Source organism: Lucilia cuprina, chromosome 4 (assembly GCF_022045245.1).
Source record: "Lucilia cuprina isolate Lc7/37 chromosome 4, ASM2204524v1, whole genome shotgun sequence".
NCBI lineage: Eukaryota > Metazoa > Arthropoda > Insecta > Diptera > Calliphoridae > Lucilia > Lucilia cuprina.
Window position 1 is genome coordinate 17,369,668 of NC_060952.1, and position 22,574 is coordinate 17,392,241.

Here is a 22,574-nt window from a genome sequence, read left to right on the forward strand (position 1 = left end):
ATTTGATTTTAAGCTAAAAAGAGAACGAGTACATTTATGAGACTCTATATAAATATTAATGTATTTAAGTTTAATGCCTTTTTTATTTTTTAATTTTTTTCTGAAAAGACCCCCCAAACTATTAAAAAAACTTCTACTTCTTAAAGACTCCCTAGTCAACCAAGTAGAAAGAAATAAAATGGAAAAAAGACTACATCAACGACAATGACAACGATGTTTATAGATCTTTACTAAACTAGACGCGCATGTGCAATGAACATGATTTTAATTGCAATATAGAAGAACTAAACAATTCTCGAAAAAAGAGGAAATTAAAAAATAAGAAATAAAAGCAATATTTAGCTTGAAAATTTACCTTCTGAGTTGGCAGCATAATATGGGCTTTCCTGTGTTCGCTGTAGAGAGAGAAATAAAGAAACCTTAAGAAAATCTTAAATATGCCTACAAACACGTTTCTTAACAACATTTCAGGATGGTCTATTCGTACGACAAACGAGAGTGGAGTACAATTCTTCATGTATGTATGCCACCTAGAATGTCACCTTTGTTACAACTTTTTAACTACATACGAAAGTACAACAACACACAGTAACAGCAACAGGACACACAGCAACAACAATATTGTCATCTTGTTTTTCGAGAGCAGACTGAGAATTTACTTTAAATTGTTTGCTATAATATTTTCAAATTAAAAACCCTTTTGCATTAACTTTAAGGCGTTTTGCTTGACATGTATCTTATTGCAGCAATGTTTTGTTTTGCCATAATCGTTGTAGTAGTTATAAGGCATTTCTTAGCGCCATTCCTCGGGGGAGAAAATGGTCATCAACTTCATATAATTTATTGTTGAACTGGTTAGGATTTTCGTGAGGATACTAATAGTTATTTCTTTCCATTTCTCAGAGAATAAAGTTTAACTTTATTCAATATTATTAAAAAAGATCACTTTTGGAATAAAATAAATAAAATGTTTTCTTAAGTCTCATGGCCACAGAATCGATATTTGTATTTCATTAAATCAAGTTTTGTTTGGAAATTAAATTGATTATACATTTTTTATCAGTTTGGCTATATCGCCTCTAGTTTTCCTAGAGGCGTAATTAGAAAAGCAGGTTTAATTACTTTGCTTTCTGCGATTATTATAACTTTTGCAATATGTTTTAGGACTCCATATAAAAAGTCTTTCTGAGCTGCTAAATTTATAGAGTACGTCGTCCGAAGAAAACTCAAAACTGATGGATAAGATATCTTTAATTTTGAGAAACTTTTCAGTTTATCTTTAATACGTACTTAAATACAAGCGTTTGTTTGCTGTCGTACATGCATCAGAACGTACAAACACACACACACTCAACAATATATTAAAAACATTCGTATTTATATATAAAATTAAAAGGAAATAAATAACAAAATACTATGAACTTTTTTGCCACCATGGACATTTTATTTACAAGTTACATGAAACTGAAAACTCTCCATCTCTCTGGCATTTGTCGTTAGTCGTCGTTGTAGTCCATACAACGTATGCCAGTCTGTCCGTCCGTCCATCGTTAACTCAAGGCGGTCTTTTGTAACAAGCTCATAATGTACGAGAGTCATCGTAAACAAATAAGCCACTTTAACAAACTACAACTGCAAAAAAAACACAAAAACTTTACGAAATAAAAAGAAAAACCTTAAAACTAACAATCAAGTTAACGAGTTCAAATATTTTGCTGTGTTGTTGTCTTAAATACACGGATCTTTAAGGTGACATTTAACGAAGTCAGTAAAAAATAATAAAAAAAGGAAAATAGAGTAGACAACAGAAGCATGTTGTGGGGGTGGTCGGCACAATAATTTGTTTAAAAATTATTATTACTTACGATGTATATAGTTTGGATGTAATTTATACCAAGATTAGTACTATGGGATAATAGGTCAGACACAAATTTTCAGATCGGTCAAGAAATGCCGGACTTATACGGGGTGGACATTTTTGTTATATTTTTTACTAAAGAAACTTTGACTATTTAATTTAAGAGCCTTGTCGTTACATTTTTGTTATGGCCAATGATGCACAAGTAGCTGCCTATAACCCGGGGCTATTTAGTTCAACAAAAAAGTCCATAAGATAAAAGTATATTGTATAGATCATATCATCATATAAAGATATATATGGGGCCTTCAAAAAAATGATTTTAATAAACAGACGGACATACCTTTGTTGCGTAAACTTTTGTTAAGCCAACCATGGCATTTTCAAAAAAATCCATAGTTATATCCCTTATATGTATGTATATAATAAAAGAATATAATTTATACTAAAGTGAAAGTAAGCTTTTAATTAAAAATGCATAAAATAAGTCTATTCACATATACATACATATGTACATACATAAGTATATGCGCTAGTTTACATACATGTTTGTAGTACTTACCACTTAATTACCATTTTCCAGAACCTGTTGAATATCGAACAGCAACAACAACTTAAGTCATCTTCAGAGTGCAACAATACATTTTAGTAAATGTCTATTTGTATGTCTCTCCGTCTGTCTAAATGCAAGTGCTATTTTATATAAATATGTAGTATATGTAAGCACATGTGTGTTGCATGTATATATGTAAGAAAATTCATATGAAATAAAATATCATTTAATATGCATCTGACAAGGTTACACTACTCGTTAAATAATATTACTACGTTATTGTGATGATGAAGCTGGACGTTGCACAGGTTGCTTGCAACTTGTAGTCATTTACTCAATTACATATTTTGCACACAAACACTTGGCATTACGAATAATTAAAATTTTCTCACTTTACTTATTTACTACTACTACAACTATTATGGAGACGAATATTTTATATATGTCTGTCGTAGACATCACTTATATATATATGTAGTACTCTCGTAAAGTTGTTGTAATCAAACTTAAGTTTTTTGTTGTTGTAGTAGTAAATCACATCAACAATTTACACATTTTTATACATATAAAAGAGATGTAAACAAACAAATTCCCTTTATTTTTGTTGTCGTTTCCTTTTTATGTGAGTGTATTTTTTTCCTTTGAAGGACAACACACCGGAGAAAATATTTTTAGTTTGTTTTTTGTATGAATGAAAATATAAGTACACAAAAAAAACAATAGAATTTGCATGTAAAAAATAAAAAGATAAAGAATAATTGATAGAAATATGTTGGGAATGTGAATAAATTCAACAAAATGCTTACTCTCTCCAGGAGTGTACTAGAAAACAAAAGAGAGCAACACCTTAGAAGTATTTATGTCGGTGAAAGGTACTTTTTGAAAAGCTGATTTAAAGAATGCAACTTTTTTAGTATTGAAATGCAAATAATGTACTTCAGTAAAGTTTGACACTAAACAGATTTAGTTCAATAATTGATTGATCAGGGTAGAGTCTGGGCATAATATAGTTTATATAAAATAGGCCAATTAAATTTAGTATGATGGTGGAATGAAATGTATCATTTGATCTTTCATTAATCTCTTGCTTACTTGTGTTTACCTGAGCGTATACGTAATATTTAATTAATAAGCAATATCATGTTTAAATTGTTCATAACACTTCCACAAAAGATGTCCAAATTTTCATACTTGTAAAATGATATAGTAAATCGAACCAAGCGACCTATGATATCAATATACATATGGACGTTTTGGATCACTATATCACTAGATCATTATATCACCTGTAAAGTGATATAGAATCGAATCATGTCACCTTTGAGCCAGTACTATACAGATACATATAGACGTTCATAACTTCCAAAAGAATTTTAAACTTGGTAAACAAAATAGTCAATTAATTCTACTGCAATATCAGTATTAGAATGTCCAAAATAGGGAGAAGCTTGTTTACATTTTTTCATCTCTGAGAGTTATATATCATATAAATTTTTAGATGCAGAATCAGTACGTATGAGAAGCTGCCAAAATATGAATTTACAATTATTGCTAGTCAGAGTTTCTTACAATTTAATTTATATCCTTAACGGACAAACTTCAACAAAAAATATTAACATTAAATTGCATATTGGTACTTTGCTACTAAACAAAATGTACCCTTTTGACAAAATCTTCCTTGCACTTACTCACATTATCAAGTGGAACTAATATAAGTGGAGGCGAAAACTCTATTAAAACACACACAGAAATTAAAACTATTTTATATTTTTTTAATGTTTATAATATAAATATTTAAATGAATCAAACAAAAAAACTAAAAAAATCTTCCATAAAAGTTTTTAACACGAATGAACCACAAAACGCGGGTTTATTGTTGTGTGTGTTTGTCGGAATGCTTATGTGTGTGTGTTTCTATGTATGTTTTGGTTGAGGCAGCTACTCAATTTTCAACTCCCAAACCTTTATTTTTATACTGTTTGGGTTTTTTTGAGTGGTGACACCATAGACAACACCAACAACACAATACTCACAGCAAGAACAACAATGACAATATACGAATACTATAACACAATAAACCGTTACCGACTGACTCCATCGACAAAACACAACGACATCAAACGAACCACAAATACGCGACACCATAAATTTCTAATTGCGAGACAATCTAGGATTTTTTTGTCACTTTTTTTTGCAATTTTTTCTAAAACATTTTTTTGATTTAACTTATTAATAATATGATTCCTTTTTATTGAATTCCATTTACCGTTATAAAATTTCACTCAAATTCACTTGTTATTTGGTATTAGGAACATTTTAAGATTTGCAAAATTTCTATTTTTTTAAATTATTAGAAAAATATCACAAATTTCGTTCGATTTGGTCAAAAGTCAAAAAAACTCTCATTCGCGTTGCGTGACGTTTGTCAAACACAAACGCACACACACACATACACATACATTCATAAACACTCAGACACCAAAAAACACAAGGAAGGATGAAAGAAAGAATAGCAGAATAAAATAACAGATGTCAGCTGGTGACGGAAGGGGGGTGGTGGACAACAGGATACAATAGGGAAAAAATTGACAAGCGCAACGAAAACGGCGGTGTCAACAAAACTAACAGTACAATAGAGAAAAATCATATACAAATTGATTTCTATGATGTGAGAGGTCCATGCATAAGCAAGAATGGCATGCAAAAGGGATACAAAACAAAAATGTCTATGACGATGTCTGTTATGATGATGCTCCCATGACAGAGACACAAAAAGGCACCCCACCAAACAAACAAAGAGAATTTTTTTATTGTTGTACTCAAAACAAAATGTCAAAAAGCATATAGAAAAATCGTAACAAATATAATATTGCTCTCCAGTAACCCCAATAGATGTTTTTGATTTTTTTATATTTTGGTGTTTTTTTTCTATTTTGTACGGAAAAATATTTAACATTTTATGAATTTTGGGGATAAAAATCATGGCTAACATGACAGTTTTAACAGTTGTTTAAAAAGAGGCTGTTTTTGACAGTTTTCTAAGAATTGAAAGCTGTCAATGTTATAATATGAAAGATTTTTTTATTGGTAAAAGTACTTTTTGCATTTGTTAAAATATATAAAACTGAAGGAAAGTGATCGAATACAAAATTAGATCCGCGTCTGTTCTTTGGGGCCATTGATCGGTTTTGGCTTCGCCTAATGATTTATGCAATTAATGTTGAAATGAGATTTGATTTATTTCATGGAACATTATTGAAAAATTAAAATTTGATTTAAAATTGTCGAATGCACTATAATTTTTTTTTTTGTGAATTAAAAATATTCTAAAAATGTTTACAATATTTTCCTAAAATCCGCTGAACTTTATTTAGGAAATTAAAACAAAATTAATATATTTTTGTTTTAAATTACTCTAGTGTCAGAATTTTCAATTTAAGTCAGTGGAGGGGTCTGTGATGGCAGGATTATATAGGGTCGAATCTCCTTACGTTGGATTTCATTGCTATACTAGGGCTCATTTTACAACTTAGCTTTTACTAAATGTAGAATTTAATAATGCAGATATTTCGTTTGTAATTGTACTATTCATAAAGGATATCACAAAGGACATATAGCAACGAGAAACAAATAATCGTCATTATATAATCCTGTCTTTAGTTATTGCCAAGTTGTATCAACATAATCATCATAAAATAAAGTAAGGTTAGTTCCAATATGTCAGATCAGAGGTCGTGTGTTCGATTGCTTCCAAATATTTTAAAATTTAATGTAACACATGTATGCATAGTTATAACTAAAATAAGGTTCCATCACTATGAATTTTGTCATGAAAACGGTTATGTTTTTGTAAAATAAATAGGACAGATATTAAAATTTAAAAAGTTTTATTAAAGTTTAACCACATTGTACACGCTCCTTTCGAACTAGGATAAAATTTGGTTTCAAATTTTGTATTTTTCTATGATCAAAGTACATTTTCTAGGTATAAGCAGAAGTTGTTCCCTTTAAACTCTAACTTTACAAGATACATAGTTCTGTTAACATACACTATTGACAGATTACATCAAAGTGTCATAATTTTTGTAAAATAACAACAACAAGAATAATAACATTGTTTATTTACATTTCTTCAAACAAGTAAAAAAAAGAAGTAAGCATGAAAAGCTTTTATTTTAAAGCATCCCTTTGTTTATCAGCACATCTTTATGCACTCGCTGTCACCTTAACATTAACTAAACTAAATTCTGAACTTTAACAAAACAAAGCAGACAGAGACCTGTAAACAAATTTTACCAACACAAGCTTTACACTTTTCTCTCTAATGTTAGTTGAAAGAAAAAAGCTTTTTTTCATTCATATTTGCTCTTGTTCTTATGTTCTCGTTGTGTTTTTTTATTTTGATGCTGTGTATGCAGCTTCTTTATATGTTTGTTATTATTGTTTGTACATATTTATTGATTTTTCCCACATAAATTTTTGACACTTGTCATCTGTTTTCTTTCATATTCTTTTCTTTAGTTTATTTGTCTATTTTGCTTGAATTGGTTGTAATTTGATATTTTCATTTGATTATAAAAGTGTTTCATTTGTTTAAATTATAATTTATTAGTTTGTTTAGTAAATTTTGGTTATAATTAAATTCAGAGTTTTTTGTTTTATGTTTTTTTTAAAGTTGGTGTTAAAGTTTTTTCTTTATTTGTGCAAGAATTTATTTGTGAAAATAGTGAATGTATAATTTTTATTGTATTTTTTTATGGCGACTTCTTTGTTTCATTTTGCATAAAGGTATGTTTTATTATTATTTTCTTTATTATTTCAATTATTTGATTAATTATTACTTTTATTTAATGAAAATATATGCAAAAACGTCATTTATTATGATAGTTTAAGAACAATAAGAAAGCGCCTGTTGGGATTTAATATAATTGTTTATTATTCAATTGCCAGACAACATGCATTCATGCAGTCAGGGACGCCTTTGCAATGACTACAACAGAGTTGTTTTTTCGTGGGAGAAGAGAAATGTGTACTTTTTAATTTCGAATTGTTTATTACACTCTATATTACTACATTAGCCAGGAGGGTATTATTATGATTTTGTAGCAATGTTTTTAATGTACAAAAATACCATCGCCTTAAATTATACCGATAAAGTCAGAATCTCTTTGTGAGTCGTTTAAGCAATGTCTGTCTAGTTGGTTGTTAATGTAACGTCAGGGCGTAATTCGCTAGATCTTTTGACTAAACATGGAACATATGAGCGAGGAGGGTATTATTACGTGTGTGCAGCGATGTTTGTAACCCACAAAAATATTGGTCCTACCACCACCTTGAACTTGAAATTTATTTTTTTTTACTTATTTTCCTTTTTTTCTCATTTTTCTATTTTGAAAAACATTCGGTTTTTGGGGGAAAATTTCCTTTTCACTCCCGTGATCCTATGTCAATTATAAAAATTCGATCTTAGCCCTATATAAAAACAAGTAGGAAAGTAACGTCGAGCATGAGTATATTTTTAAAATTTTTATCCTTACGAGATAATAGAATATTTGACGTAATTATGACATAAAAGGTTCAAATCGGGAGGTACGGTTTTATGGGGGCTAGGTGAAATAATGGACCGATTTCAAACATTTTCAATAGGCTTCGTCCTGTGCCAAAAAACATGTTTGGTCCAAATTTCATCAAATTATCTTGAAAATTGCGTCCTGTACATTGCGCACAAGGTTTACATGGTTACAAAGTTATTTATGTAAAATTAAATCGTGTTATTAGTGATAATAAGTGTATTTTGATCTTCAAGTCATTTTCTGAAATAGAATTTGTATGGGGGCTAGGTTAAATGAGGCTCGATAATTACAAAATTCGGTTGTACCATTTAGACCGTAGGTTTTGCCGATTTTTGTTGACATAAAAGAACATTTAACATAATTATGGGTATGATTATGCGGGAGATTGCGACCTGTAGCGTGCGCACAAGTTTTACATAGAGACACACAGACAGACGGTCTTAGCTAAATCGATTCAGATTTATGAGCCGATTGGTATATTTTAAAGTGTAATCGTGTAGGATTTAATGACTTTTTATAATTAATTATATAGTAGTAATTACTGGTATAGGGTCCGCCTGTACCAGTAATAGTAACAATATCTTCCTAATAGTTACTATTTATACCCTACACCACCATAAAAGGTATTGCGATAGCACCAATGTTTGCAACACTGAAATATAGTAGTTCTATACACACATTTAAAATTCTGAATTACTGTTATACTTCTGTATAACAATGTTAACTATGTGTTTAAAGTACATATCGCATTTTTAAAAATAACTTAGAAAATATTTGGTGCATAAAATTTTGTAGACATTTTAATAAAGAAACCTTAATAAAAAGCTAATAATTGATCTTAAAGGTTTACAATAGTCATCAACCAAATTATATAGAGAATGTGTACAAAGTTAACAAATGTTACTTGGTTGTCGGTTTTTAAGACATTAACTTAAATTACAATGTTTAATTTATGGCTAAGATTATTGCTGATGTTTTCTAATGTTAAGATTGTAAGCTTTATCGCATAACGCAGAAATATTAATATTATCTGTTTTATCATCAATGGTTCCTACCGTTATATGAAAAGTCATTTTAGTTTTAAAACCAATTTACTAAACTTCACACCCATTGCAATACAAATTACCTTTAAGCAATTGCTACCTCTTAATGTACTCATCAAAAATTATTAATTGCTTTCAACTACTTTAAAAGCTCATTAAAATTTATAAAATTTTATCAAAAGAACGAAATCTATTAAAAAATGGTTTATGCACCATAAGAGCCGCTTGCATAAATTGACTTTCCTTTTGAAGCCAACATCTACTAGTACAGTAACTATTACCATTGAACAGATGAAAAACTAAAGCCAAACAAAATAGCAAATAACAATTTTTAATACACCGCCTCCATGTTAATAAAACAAAATTTTTCATTTGATAAACATCTAATACAACTTCATTTTCCCTCCTGTTATTTTTAATGAAAAATTTCTACATTATAACGAGAAAATTTCTTAACAATTAAACAATGTCACAAAAACTAAAAAAGCATTAACACAAAATATTAATAATGCAACATGGCACCACTGACAGGCCCCAAAACGAACGCAGAGCAACATACAACAACACACTCTATTGAATTAGACAGCTCAGGCTGAAAATTTGAAAAACAAATACAACCATTAACTACTGGTCAAACACATAATTAGCAACAAACAGAAAAACAAAAACTACACACTCCAAATAACACCAAAATAACAGGACGAATTATAGAAACAACACAAACAACTACTACATACAACAACATTATTATAAATAGAAATAGAAAATGATGTATGATGTGAATATTTTTGGTTTGTGATAATTTAATTAATATTAAACGCACTTTTACTACCAACAAAACTAACTAAACTAACTGCTGCTACTGGCTTCTCTAATAATATTTATTTTTGTTTGCTATAACGTGTAGTTTAAGTTGTTTTTTGGATTTAGCTGGATGTTACTTTCTATAAATGAGTGGTTATGGTTTTACAAAACATTTACAGCATAAAAAGGAAAAAAATAAATAATATACTACATATGATAATAAAATGTAATAGCTTGTTAAATATAAGTGTAGAAATTATGAGTATACTGTGAAGGATTTGAGTATGGAAAATAGTTTAAAGAAAGATTTTTCTACTTGATGCAAACGTTTGAAAATTGAACTATAAAGTAGATTAGGGTTAGGCTAGAGTGAAGTAGAAACCTGATTAAGTCCCGGCTACATATACCAAAATTGTAATGTAGTATAGAGCATACAAACTATAGTATTGATAGTTCTCACTATAACACACACCATATCATAGAGTATATGCCAGATCCGAAAAATAACACTTATGCCGTTATTGCTCCTCCTGTATAAGAAAATAGTTATTGTAAAATTTGTTTATAGCAGTCTATGAACGGAACTATAGTTCAATGTTTGGAAACTCAGTCTCCTAGATATATTGGAGGATAGTTTAGGTGCATATTTTGGAAACTTCAATAGCCAGAATCCAATCATTTTGTTTTCACAACTTTGACATACATATGAACACAAGGAGAACCTAATGGGCGCCCTAGCTGTGAAGAAAAAATTAAATTAGTAAATATGAGAAAAAGATAAAAAATAGGCGGATAGTGACAGGGTGCGTATTACCTCGCATATCAATTGAATACACAATTAAAATAGAAAAGTAAGAGTCCACATATTTTAAACAAATAACTTTGACATTGATGAGAATATTTAAGTTCTAAATGAACGGACTAGAAATAGGAGGTGTGGCACCTCCCATATGAGTTAAGTACAAAAAATCGTTTAACTAAGAAGCTATAAGTTCTAGAAACTTCAAATTTTGCACGAACAACTTTGATATCCACGAGGACATTTGGGGACAAAATTATCGGACTAGGTGAACTTGTCATAGGGGGTACTACGGCTTACAAATGTAATTTAAATAATAAAATTAGTATAATCAAATTAACTGTTGGCAAAAATGGACAAACTTGCAATAAATGGCGTTGTTTTTTTATAAAGTATTTACTAAAAATCGTCGTGAAATTATATTAAATTTTACAAAACTAGTTCGGACCTTTTACATATATAGACTTTCCATTTTCTCTTTATCCACAGTGTAGATAATCATGTACTAATAGTGGTTTTACGTGTTAGTCCAGTTCACTATACACATTCAAAATAATATTACATATTTATATAATTTTTGCTTGTTTTCCATGAAGCCGTGTTTTTATTTTCTTCTTAATTTAACTTTTTTCTACATTGTTATTTTTCATCCTTTAAAATTTCCATAATTAAGCAATTATGTTTATATAAACAGCAACAAAAACATACCAAAACCCTACAAAAACATATCGGTCAAAACCAAGCAGGAGGGTGTTACTCAGATGAAAACCAGAAAAATAAAACATTTGGCTAAAACTGTCAAAATGTTTATAGAACTCCTAAATGCTAGACAAGCCCCTTATTTAAACATTATTTTTTTTGCCTTTCTTGGACTGTTTGTTAATGCTAGCAACCAAGTTGACCATTTATATTCATTTAAGTCAGATATCCTTAAATGTCTTTGTTCGTTTTTCCGCTTTTCCTTACTTAATTTTTCGTGTGGCTTTTTTTTTTTTTTTTGATAAAAATGTCATAAGGTTAAAGCTGTCCGTCCTTCTTTCACTTTTGTCGCTGCTACTTTATTTATTAAAAATGTTGTGTCTTTTTTAAGTATTTTTTAGTAACAAAGATGAATTGTTATTTTATTCAAATTTAATTTGTTTAAATGTCTCCTAAAACACCTTAAAACAACTTATTTTATTTACCCAAACCATATTTTCCTCATAGTGGTTTTTGTCGTTGTTATTTTAGTTGTACATATTATTTAATTTTTATTTTTTTAATAATAGTTTTATTTGGTTGTAAAATCGTCATCATCAACGTCGCCATTTATGTTTATGAACATACATATGTATGTATTTGCGGTTGTATTATTAATAATATTTTAAGTTTCCATGTTAAAGTTCATTAAAAGTCATCTAACAATTGACTCACGTGATTTTAATACGTGCGTGTTTTTCGAACATACATATTCCAACATTTTATTCGTAATTCTAGTTTTGTTTGTTTGGAATGTAGTACAATTTTTCGACATCTTTTTTTATAAAAAAATATAGTTGAAAACCATTTTTTGTATATAGTGGTTTTTGCAACAACAAAAAAAAAAAAAAAAAAATATAATATATTATAATAATATTTTGACATTATTTTTATTGCTGATATCTATGTGTTTTTTTGTTATTAAAAAATTTAGCACTTTCAAATTTTGGTAATGTGCAGGGGAACTGAAAACCGTTTTAGATCAATTTAAGACTTTTGGCATCGATTTGTTAGTACATAAATTTGCATGGTTTGAATTAAGTAGCATATTTAAGGCATATCTTCGAGTTTTATATATTTTGATTTTTTAATTTAAACTTTTTTATATTTAAAAAAATTTTTTAAACTTAATTTTCTTAAAAATTTTAAAATGGTTTTTAAATTTTACTGCGTTTTACAATTTTGTCTAGAAAAATATAGCTTCAAAATAGGTAAAAAAAGATAATAGGCCAATGTAATAGCTTTTTATTTGATTCTAAATCGGACATAAAACCGATAACTTTGGATTTAATTGCATTTATTTCGATTAAAAAACTACTGACGATCATTACTTGATTCTATGACAACACCGCTTAAAATGTCAGTTTAAGTTCGAAGAATTAAAAAAAACAGTTCTGGTGGCCCGAATTGTCTGAAATTTGGTAATTTGGAGTACACTTGATGACACTACAATGCTATGTTGTATATATTTAAAATTAAGTTCGAAAATTCGGAGTAATGTTCGAAAAAATTTTGAAGCTGTTAAAATAATCTTAAAATTGGGGATATTCACAAAAATATAATTTTAGTTCTATTCGAGATCAATTTCTTACATTTTCTAATATCGAAATAATGTTCGAATAAATTTTAAAGCTGTTAAAATTATCTCAAAATCGTGGAGATTCACAAAAATATAATTTTTGTTCCTTTTGCTTACTTTTTCAAATTTCGAACAAACAAATTTTGAAACGAATTCGCAGTACGAATAATTTGATTGTGTTCCATTCGACGAATTTACGCAACGAATTAGTGTCGACTAGTTCGTCGAACTTTAAGAAATTCGTCGTTCGTCCCAATTGTGCGTATACCGTTAAGGTAAAAAACAAATAAAATGCTTTATTTAAAGAGTTTCTTATCGTGCTTTCAACCCCAATTTTTAAATAAATTCACTGTAATGTATTGATAGTGGGGAAGCTAGTTCCTATGCGCATTTCGCCGGTTGCTTAAGCCAGCTCATCAGGAAACCTTTCCCAATATTTTAGGAAAACTAGAAATGGCTTATGAAAGAATTATTTTAAACTCAATAAGAAATGTCTTATGAAAGAATTATTTTAAACTCAATAAGAATTCAAAACGCATCTTTCACAAAACATTAAAGTTTTGACAAAACACCAACAATAACAGTGAAAAGTCAAAACTTTAATGTTTTGTGAAAGATGCGTTTTGAATTCTTATTGAGTTTAAAATAATTCTTTCATAAGACATTTCTAGTTTTCCTAAAATATTGGGAAAGGTTTCCTGATGAGCTGGCTTAAGCAACCGGCGAAATGCGCATAGGAACTAGCTTCCCCACCATCAATACATTACAGTGAATTTATTTAAAAATTGGGGTTGAAAGCACGATAAGAAACTCTTTAACTTATTTGAAAAAAAAATCCCGAAATCAATTTTTAAAATAAAAAAATGCTTTATTATTTAAAAAAATAATTCACATTTATAAAATACTGACTGATGTAGGGTATCATATGGAAGGCCATGCCCGACTAAACTTTCCTTCTTGTTAAATGTTAATGTCATGAAATGGCAAATTATAACAGATAAATAAACTAAATTATTGCAAAACATTTCAAACTCAACTCTTTAAAACAGCTGTACTACTACGTAGCCCTATCTTTTCCTGTGATTTTGAAACTCTTGAATAAGCTTTAGTTATCTTTTTACAGTATATATGTATGTATTTGGAAAATATTTATATGCCCAATGAAGTATATAAGTATATTTGAATTTTATTTTATATCTAAGTCCCCATCTTAAAGATAATGTGGCGGCATTGTTTATAAATGTATAAAGAATATATATTTTAAGTTAATTTTATTTTTGTTTTAAATTTTAATATACAACCAAACTCTATCTAAATATAAAACTTGTACATGGGTTGTTGTCATTCTAATTTTTTTCTTCAGTATTTTTATTTTTGTTCCTATTTTTTCTTTTAACAAATATAAATATTTTTATATTTATGAGTAGAGTAGCAAATCTGTCACATGATCAAATAAAATAATATTTGTGTATTTAAATAGTAGAACAGTAGCGATAAGTATAAAATCTCAGTGATTAAATTGAGTTTTGTTGTTGTTCTTGTTGTTTTTGTTAAAACAAACGAAAACATCAACAACCATAAAAATAATTTATGAAAGAAGGAATTTTTCTATTCTAAATGGTCATATAATGAAGGAGTAGATTCAGGTTAATTTTTTACATTGATTGCATATTCAACATACAAGTTGAATTTTTGGTTGGTTACATATTGAAAGACAAATATATAAAAAAATGATAAGATTTCCTTGTTTTGTTACTATATATAAGTTGTGATATTTACACTTATAGTTAGAAAATAATAGATTTATTTAAATATATTTCCTAAGATATCAAGAGAGTTGTAATTATGAAGATTAAGATTATAGATGCACAATTTATTTAAAATGAATCTTTAGTTGTCGGACTTAAAAAATTGTATTTCAAATTTCTTTAGTCCAATTAAAAAAATAAACTCTTTTATTAAAAAAACAAAAAAACAAATGAATATATTTTGGTACTCATTTGTATACTCTTCACCTTCGTAAAAAGAGTATATATAAGTTTATCATTCCGTTTGTAATTTCTATAATATAATCGATTAAGCCAAGTCCGTCTGTATGTTTGTTGAAATCAGTTTGTAGAGTACCCAGAGATCCGAATCTTCAATAATTCTGTTAGATATGCTTTCGGGAAGATCGCTAAAATCAGCAAAATCGGTCCATAAATAACGGAGATATGAGCAAAAATCCGAGACAACCTCTGAAAATTTTATCAAAAATTGCGTTTTTTTATTCATGCTCAAACAGAAATTGCAAAAAACAAAAACAAAAACAAAATACACAATCATACGGTAAATTTTGTTATTGTACTGTTGTTTATTAAAACAAGGCAGAGCATGAGCAGCAGAGCAAGAGTAGCAGAGCGAGAGCAGCATTAGTGTGTTGTTATTGGATAGAAACATGAAATTAAGTATGTGGAGCCTTAACCATAAAAGGGAACTTTTTGGTACTTTTTTGTTTTTAAAAGGTACTTTTGGAATTTTTTCTAATATTGAACCTAGAAATATGAAATTAAGTATGTAGAGTCTGGATTAAGCCAGAAAAAATAAAATGGGACCTTTTGGTACTTTTTCGTTCTACAAAAGGTACTTTTAGAATTTTCTATAATATTGAACCTAGAAGCATGAAATTAAGTTTGTAGAGTCCGGATTATGTGAGAACGCATAAAACGCATAATTATTGAAATTTCTATAATATTGACACTAGAAATTAATTATTTAGAGCCAGGATTAAGTGGGAACCCATAAAATGGGGCTTTTTGGTACTTTTTCGTTCTTCTTAAGTTTTTGAAATTTCTATAATATTGAACCTAGAAACGTTAAATTTAGTATGTAGAGTCTGGATTAATTTAGAACCCATAAAAGGGTTCTTTTTTGTGCCTTACTGTTTTGCGATTGGTATTTTTTGATTTTTTGTAATAAAACTCGTACTGACTGTTTTTTTAACACATCATGGTGAAGGGTATAAAAGATTCGGCACAGCCGAATATAAAACTCTTACATGTTAAAAAAAAAAGAAATAAGACAAAATCCTCCGTGGATCCGCTCCTGCCTTAGTGTAATTGCTTATGTCGACTGTATTTTAAATTTATAGGTCGGAAGGGTCTTTTTGTTTATTCAAAACTTTTAAAATTATATTTTTAGACTTTGTTTCACACAAAGTTCAACAGCCTTATTAAAGGAACATTTGTCATCTAATATTCTTATTATTCCTTCTTTGTTATTTACTAAAGCTTTGGATTCTGTGATTTTATTTTATTTTTTTTTTTTTTTTGATGTATTGAAAAAATCCACATTTATACATATTTAAACAAAATATATTGTCATCAGCTGTTTAAGTTAATTAATAAGAACACAACACACTACAAAACAGTGCACAAAAACAAAATAAAAATAAAGAAGCTGCAAGAATCAAGCAATCAGTAAAAAAATACATACGTACATACAAATGTTACAAAAAAAATCAGCCAACACAATTTTTATTATTTACTCGTATGTATAGATGGTTATATCAGTGGATAAAATCACTTGATCACAATGAAAACAAAATCCCACTAATGTGCTTAAATAAATTTTCCCCATTTAAGCCAATTAGTCCAGCGACGAACGTTTTGTTTCATGTCAACATTTAGTTGCTTCTTTTTTTAACTTTTCATTATTTTTACTCGTAAACTGCTGCTACAATTTTTTTATTCCAAAAGTACGTTGCTGCTGACAACGTATTTTTTCTGAACATTTTGCAGAAAAAAAGAAAGAATCCGTGGGATTAAAAATGGTTCTTATTTTGGATTTTTTATAATTTTCTGTTTTATTCTGTGATATTTTTTCCATATAGAATATTGACCGTCGTCGGTTGACTTTTTTTCATGATTTTGCTGGTTGTTAATGTGATAGAAGGCCTGTATATTACGCATTTTTAGTTTACAATTCTTTTTTATTTTTTTCTGCAACGTTTTCAGAATTAAAAGCACAGAAAAAATAAAAATACACATCATTTTTATTATTTTTATCATTTTTTTATTACATTTAATGTTTTGCACTGTAGAACGAGAGCATAGCTGTAACGACTTTGGAAGTTTTGTATGTTATTCATTACCAAACTAGTTCCAAGTTATGTAGACGTTATTAAGATGACATTACAAAATTATATCTATCAGTATCATATGATTTAAATATATGATTTTTTTTATTACATTTAATATTTAGCACTGTAAAGCTAGAAAAATACTTTGAAAATTTTAAACAGTTGAACGAGAACTCTATTTCGATTAACTTTTTTTATCTTATGTTTTTCAAACCAATTCGCCTCACTGTTCCTACTGTTATTTTTTAAATAATATTTTTTTTATTTAAAGGGATTATTGAAGTGCAATTAAAGGCAAAATGACAGAGCTTATAGTCCCACAAATGTTTTATTTTTTATTTCCATTTTTTTCTCAGCGCAAAAGTTTATCATTCATTTGGCCATTTTTGGTTGGTTGGTTAAATGGTTTGTTTGGTTAGTGCCCTTTTAATTCTTCATTCTCTGAGTTTATTTATTTATTTTTTTTGTAAAGATTTCTTTTTTAACTGGTAGTTATTAACCATATTTTATAATTTTTGTTGTGTATTTTAATCATAAAATACAGATTGTTTTTTATCGTTGCTCATCCTTCCTTTTTAGCCACTTTGTCAGCGTAATTTTTATATTTTAGTATGGCTTTGGCTTTTTTTCTGTTGACTCAGTTATAACAATTTGTAGTTTATGTTCTGTGTTAGTTTTACTTAAAGACCGGCATATTTTCAAAAGAACATTCTCAAAGTCAATAAAGCATCTTAAGTTTTTTTTAGAGTAGATTTTTTACATTGATTTCATAAATTTTTTTTTTATTTAGAATTTTTATGGGAATTTTTACAGAATTTTTTTCACATTATGTCTATATGTAGTTGTGTTTTTATATGATTTTTTTAATGGAAGTGGAAAATAATATTTTGAAATATGATTTTCAGAAGAGTGAAAAGTATCTACTTAAAACAAAACGTATCACTTTATTATATTTGACATCGCTTTTTAGGTTAGGTTTAGATTAAGAAGGATTATACACCATAAAAACGGTGTATATCCTCTATTTCCTCGAAAAAAAAGCACAATTCAGTGGGTGGGTCAAGGCCCGTTTCGTCATATAACCTATTCCCTAGCCATTCCTGAGCCTGAGATTCTGTATTCTACGACAGTAAATACTCGATCGACTTTATTTCCTCCTTATCCTCGCACAACCTACAGTAGTACGACACATTACTGTCCCAATTATTGACATGAATGTCGAAAGATTAACGTGAGCATCTGCCTTGACGGCCTTTTCTCACGGTGGTCTTTTTCAACCACTGGGTAGACTAGAGACGGTCTACCATGCGCTTCTGAATTCCTCAGGTAGCAATTTTTGTACATGGATGTCCGGTCCATGTACAAGCACTTTGTTGAATATTCGAGCTATGTAATCTCTTACCATAGCAGCCCTGTTGCGCAATGACATGCCGCATTGGATAAATCTGCGTACCCGACAAGGAAAAAGCAATCACTGGTCTAAAGTTAATAGAAGGGGGTGACGAGTCCCAACATCAGGTGAAATCAATCACGCATATACTGGCGTCCCACTACACGAACGGTAAGAGATACCGATAGGGTTCAGGAATCCTGCATATGCTGATTTGCATACAAACCGAAGGAAGGATACATTTGACATCACCAGTTTATAGTCCCGGCAAACTAGAGGTATTGGTAGCACCTCTTTACCCGGGGATTGCAATACACCATGATGAAGATTTCATCATGGATACATGCCCCCGGGGGCCCCGATTACTGACAAAAATCCTAACCGAGAAACTCCTCGTTAGCATCCCTATCAAAATTTTAAAACTGCATGTATCCATTCCTGTAAGTATTTTGGTAGCCACATAAAGGTTTGGTCATAGGGTCTTTGATACCGTGCAATCCAATCTACTATTCAAGGACTTGAGTAGAATGTGACGGATTCTTTTGAATATGAACCTATAATAGTGACTAATGGGAGGTTTTATTATCATTTCTCTGTCATCTAAATAGATCAACGTTCAAACAATCGATCATAATATTCAGAAATTATTTTCTATATTTACTAATAATTATATCTGGACCTCAATCCAATATAATTAATAAAATGATTCAATTTTTGACATTATATTTTAAATATACTACAGCTATTTATGATTGAACTAACATTGGTTTAGTATAAAATTTTGATTCATATCTAGAGAATTTATTTTTGAACTATTATCGTGATCTAATTTATATCTACGACATATGTAAATACTCACCAGAAAAAAGATGAAAATTTATGAGACATCATGTTGCAAAATTTACACATAGTCCAAATATTTTTATTATTATTATTACACGGCAATATATACTTATCACATTCACATACAAATAAGTACTTATATTAGTCATTACAAATAGTTGGTTTAAAAGTTATTTAAAAGTAAAAAAATGAAGACGATATTTAGTTGTCATTGAAAAGTACAAAGTTTTTGTTTGGCAACCAAAAAAAAAAATTCCCAAACATACTAATTGTCCAAATAAAATGAAACCATTTTATACGACCCTGTAAAAAAATGTTGATAAGAGTGTAAAACAATGGTTCTCAAATAAATATCGAATTTATGGGTCTTCAAAATTGTATACAATTTTTCGCAATCGGAGTTTTGATCATTTGCAATTTAGGACTATTAGAAATACAACAAAAATCCTTATCCTATATTCATAGTAGAGCATTTTAAATTGATTTTAATACTTAAGTCCAAAAAACTTTTTTGTTGAAAAAGTTTCCTCAAAAGCAGTTAATCGATTTATACTCTTAAATTTTATGTAACCACAAGTTACGTCAACCTTAATTCAACCTTTAACCAATAGCTATCTCGACTACATATTTACTATTTCAAACGACAAATAAATCATTTCAGATTAAATTTGACTATTTTCTCACATACAACTTTAACACCCCTTCCCTGCTGGTAATAACACTATAAGGACAACAATATTATAGGAATATCTCTTTCCGACAAAATCGAAAGAAAATCTTTAATACCATTAGTTACATCAAGTGATAGTGAAATTGTTTAGAAGAAAATTGTCATGGTTTTAAGAGTATTCTCTTGTCTTATTGTCTGCTTAATGTAACAACAATTCATAAAAGTTGTATTCGGCTGCTCAAAACATTTAGATATTTCTGGTTTAATTTTTGTGGATATGAACCAAATTGTTTCTTTTTTTTATAGGTCGTTTAATATGTATAAAAGAAATCTATAAGAAAGTACACATGTACTTTCAGCTATGCGTATGGAAAAAGATTTGCGTTTAGTTTTATTTTTCTAGCGACTTAAGTATTATTAGAAGTAAAAACATTTGGCTTTGTTTGTCATTTGACTGCAACCAATCTTCCCATACCCAGAGCATATGACAAAAAAAAAAAACGAAAAGAACCATATCAATTCATCCATCCATCCATTCAGTAGTTCTTTTCATTCATTTATTCCAAAGTAATTTTGTGTCCCTTCTTCTTTAGATTTGTTTCTGGATTTTAATACAAATACCAAATAGATTTTGGTACTAAACATCCCTTTGCTCTTTTATAGAATTGAATGGTTGGTCCGTCCATCCATAAGTTTGTTTGCTGCTGTTGTTGTTGCCGTTCGCCTGTGCATTCTTAACGCAATTTCGTTGGTAATAAATCAACCAAAGTCGACATTAAATCTTTCTATTCCTTTTATATCCCACACTACCCCCATTGTTAAAAATGAAAATTCCAACAACAGCAACAACAATGAAAAGAGAAAATATTTAAGCATTGAATAGAAAATGAAACTAAGTATGTGCGTAAGTTGATTTTCCCTTTTTTACAATACATATTTGTTTTCTTTTTTACACTAAAAATGAAAAGACACAAGAATTTTCTTTTTTTTCAATTTTCCTCCATCAGTTTCTTAAACAAAAGTACACTATTGTCCCTCCTGTGTGAATTTCTTTCTTTTTTCCAATTCTTGACAATTGGCTTTAAAAATAAACACATTGCTTTTTTATTCAATAATAATTATTTTGAAATAACAACAAGCTCTTTGTTAAAATTTAACTCAAAATTTCTTACTTTGTTTCAATTTGATTTAGGTGTATATCTTCTACTCTAAATTGCCTAATTATGGGAACAAGTCAAGTTGTTCATACCAATATTACCTGTAGACAATTTCTTAAAATTAGAGAAAAAATTATGTTACAAAAAATTTAACAAAATTTTTACAAACCTGATTAACTTCTTTTTTATTTGTTGCCTTTCAAGTGAATTGTTTTGTATCTTAATTTCGCTTAAAATATTAATTTTTTTATTTCTTTTATCTTTTTTGGTTATTAATTTATTCCCCAATACAATCAGATTAATCTTTTGTCATTTCTGTTGTTGTTGTTCTTGGATTTTTGTTAAAAACTGTTTTTCTTTTTTTTTTTTGACTGCTCTTTGTCTTAAATTAAAAATGCTAATAATCAGAGTTAATTATATTATTATTGGTATTATTATATTTTGAATATTTTTCATTATTAATGCTTAGAAATGAATATTAATTTAAATTCCATATATTAACATTTGAAGTTGTTAATTTAATTTAATATATGAAAACTAAACAAATCATAAAATATGGAATCTAAATAATTAAAATAAAAAAGTTTTCAGATGTTTTTATTAACAAAACCAAATTTTACACTATAATTGGGGATTAATACATTTTTGTTAACAACCTTGAAATTCTTCAAAAACTTCTTATGTAAACTAAAATGTCCAGTTATTAAGGTCAAATTGGATGTAGTTTAAAGTTACCCAAATATGTATTAATTGCACCCTCGATATCACTTAAAAATTTCTAATTTTAAAGGAGTGAGAAATGAATAGAAATAGAAATGAAAAAGGATTAATTTGTTCTATCTATTATCCTTGATTTGTCAAAATGAAAAATTGCAATCTCTGATACATGTTTATGTACACTGGAGTGTTCCAAGAAATACCTTTCCATCGATTCGTATTAATGTACTGAACACGAGAAAAAGAAAAAAAAAAATAATTTCCAATTAAAAATTCTGACCTCAGTATAATTTTTCAAAATGTACTGAGGTCAAGAATTTTAACCATTGGTAGGGAACTGAAGACCATAAAAGTATAAAATTTAACATGAAAAATAGTGTCCCCCATACGATATTTTCTTTAAGACTGTCCAGCTCTTGAACGAAAAAAACGAAACCCAAATTATTTTGGGTAACATCATATTATATAACAGGGAATAATTGGGAGGGTTAACTCAAGCACCATTTTTTGTGAGTCGGTCTAATAAACATACATATATGACACTTTTTCAAAACGACAACAATACAAATAATTAATATTTTTTTATATTTTTCTTTATAAGAAGTTCAAATAATAAGACCACCACAAAACAAACCAAATGAAATGCTGAAAAAAACATAGAAATGTTCATGCTAAACCACAGCACATTAAGCTTAAATAAAGAAATGCTTAAATATAAAATCTTAAACCA

The 22,574-nt window shown here is 28.7% G+C and overlaps 2 long non-coding RNA genes across 2 annotated transcripts in view; one reads left to right on the forward strand and one right to left on the reverse strand.

The window, feature by feature from the left end:
• Nucleotides 1–4,805, reverse strand: part of LOC124419629 — a 67,569-nt gene extending 62,764 nt beyond the window's left edge. Inside the window, exons 1-2 of the long non-coding RNA XR_006940733.1 lie at nucleotides 4,445–4,805; nucleotides 2,421–3,050 (exon numbers count right to left, since the gene is read on the reverse strand). This is a non-coding gene — a long non-coding RNA (uncharacterized LOC124419629). The remainder of the gene's footprint in view (nucleotides 1–2,420; nucleotides 3,051–4,444) is intronic.
• Nucleotides 4,806–6,939: 2,134 nt separating this feature from the next.
• The window catches only part of LOC124419884, a 180,066-nt gene continuing 164,431 nt past the window's right edge, over nucleotides 6,940–22,574 (forward strand). Inside the window, exon 1 of the long non-coding RNA XR_006940871.1 lies at nucleotides 6,940–7,199. This is a non-coding gene — a long non-coding RNA (uncharacterized LOC124419884). The remainder of the gene's footprint in view (nucleotides 7,200–22,574) is intronic.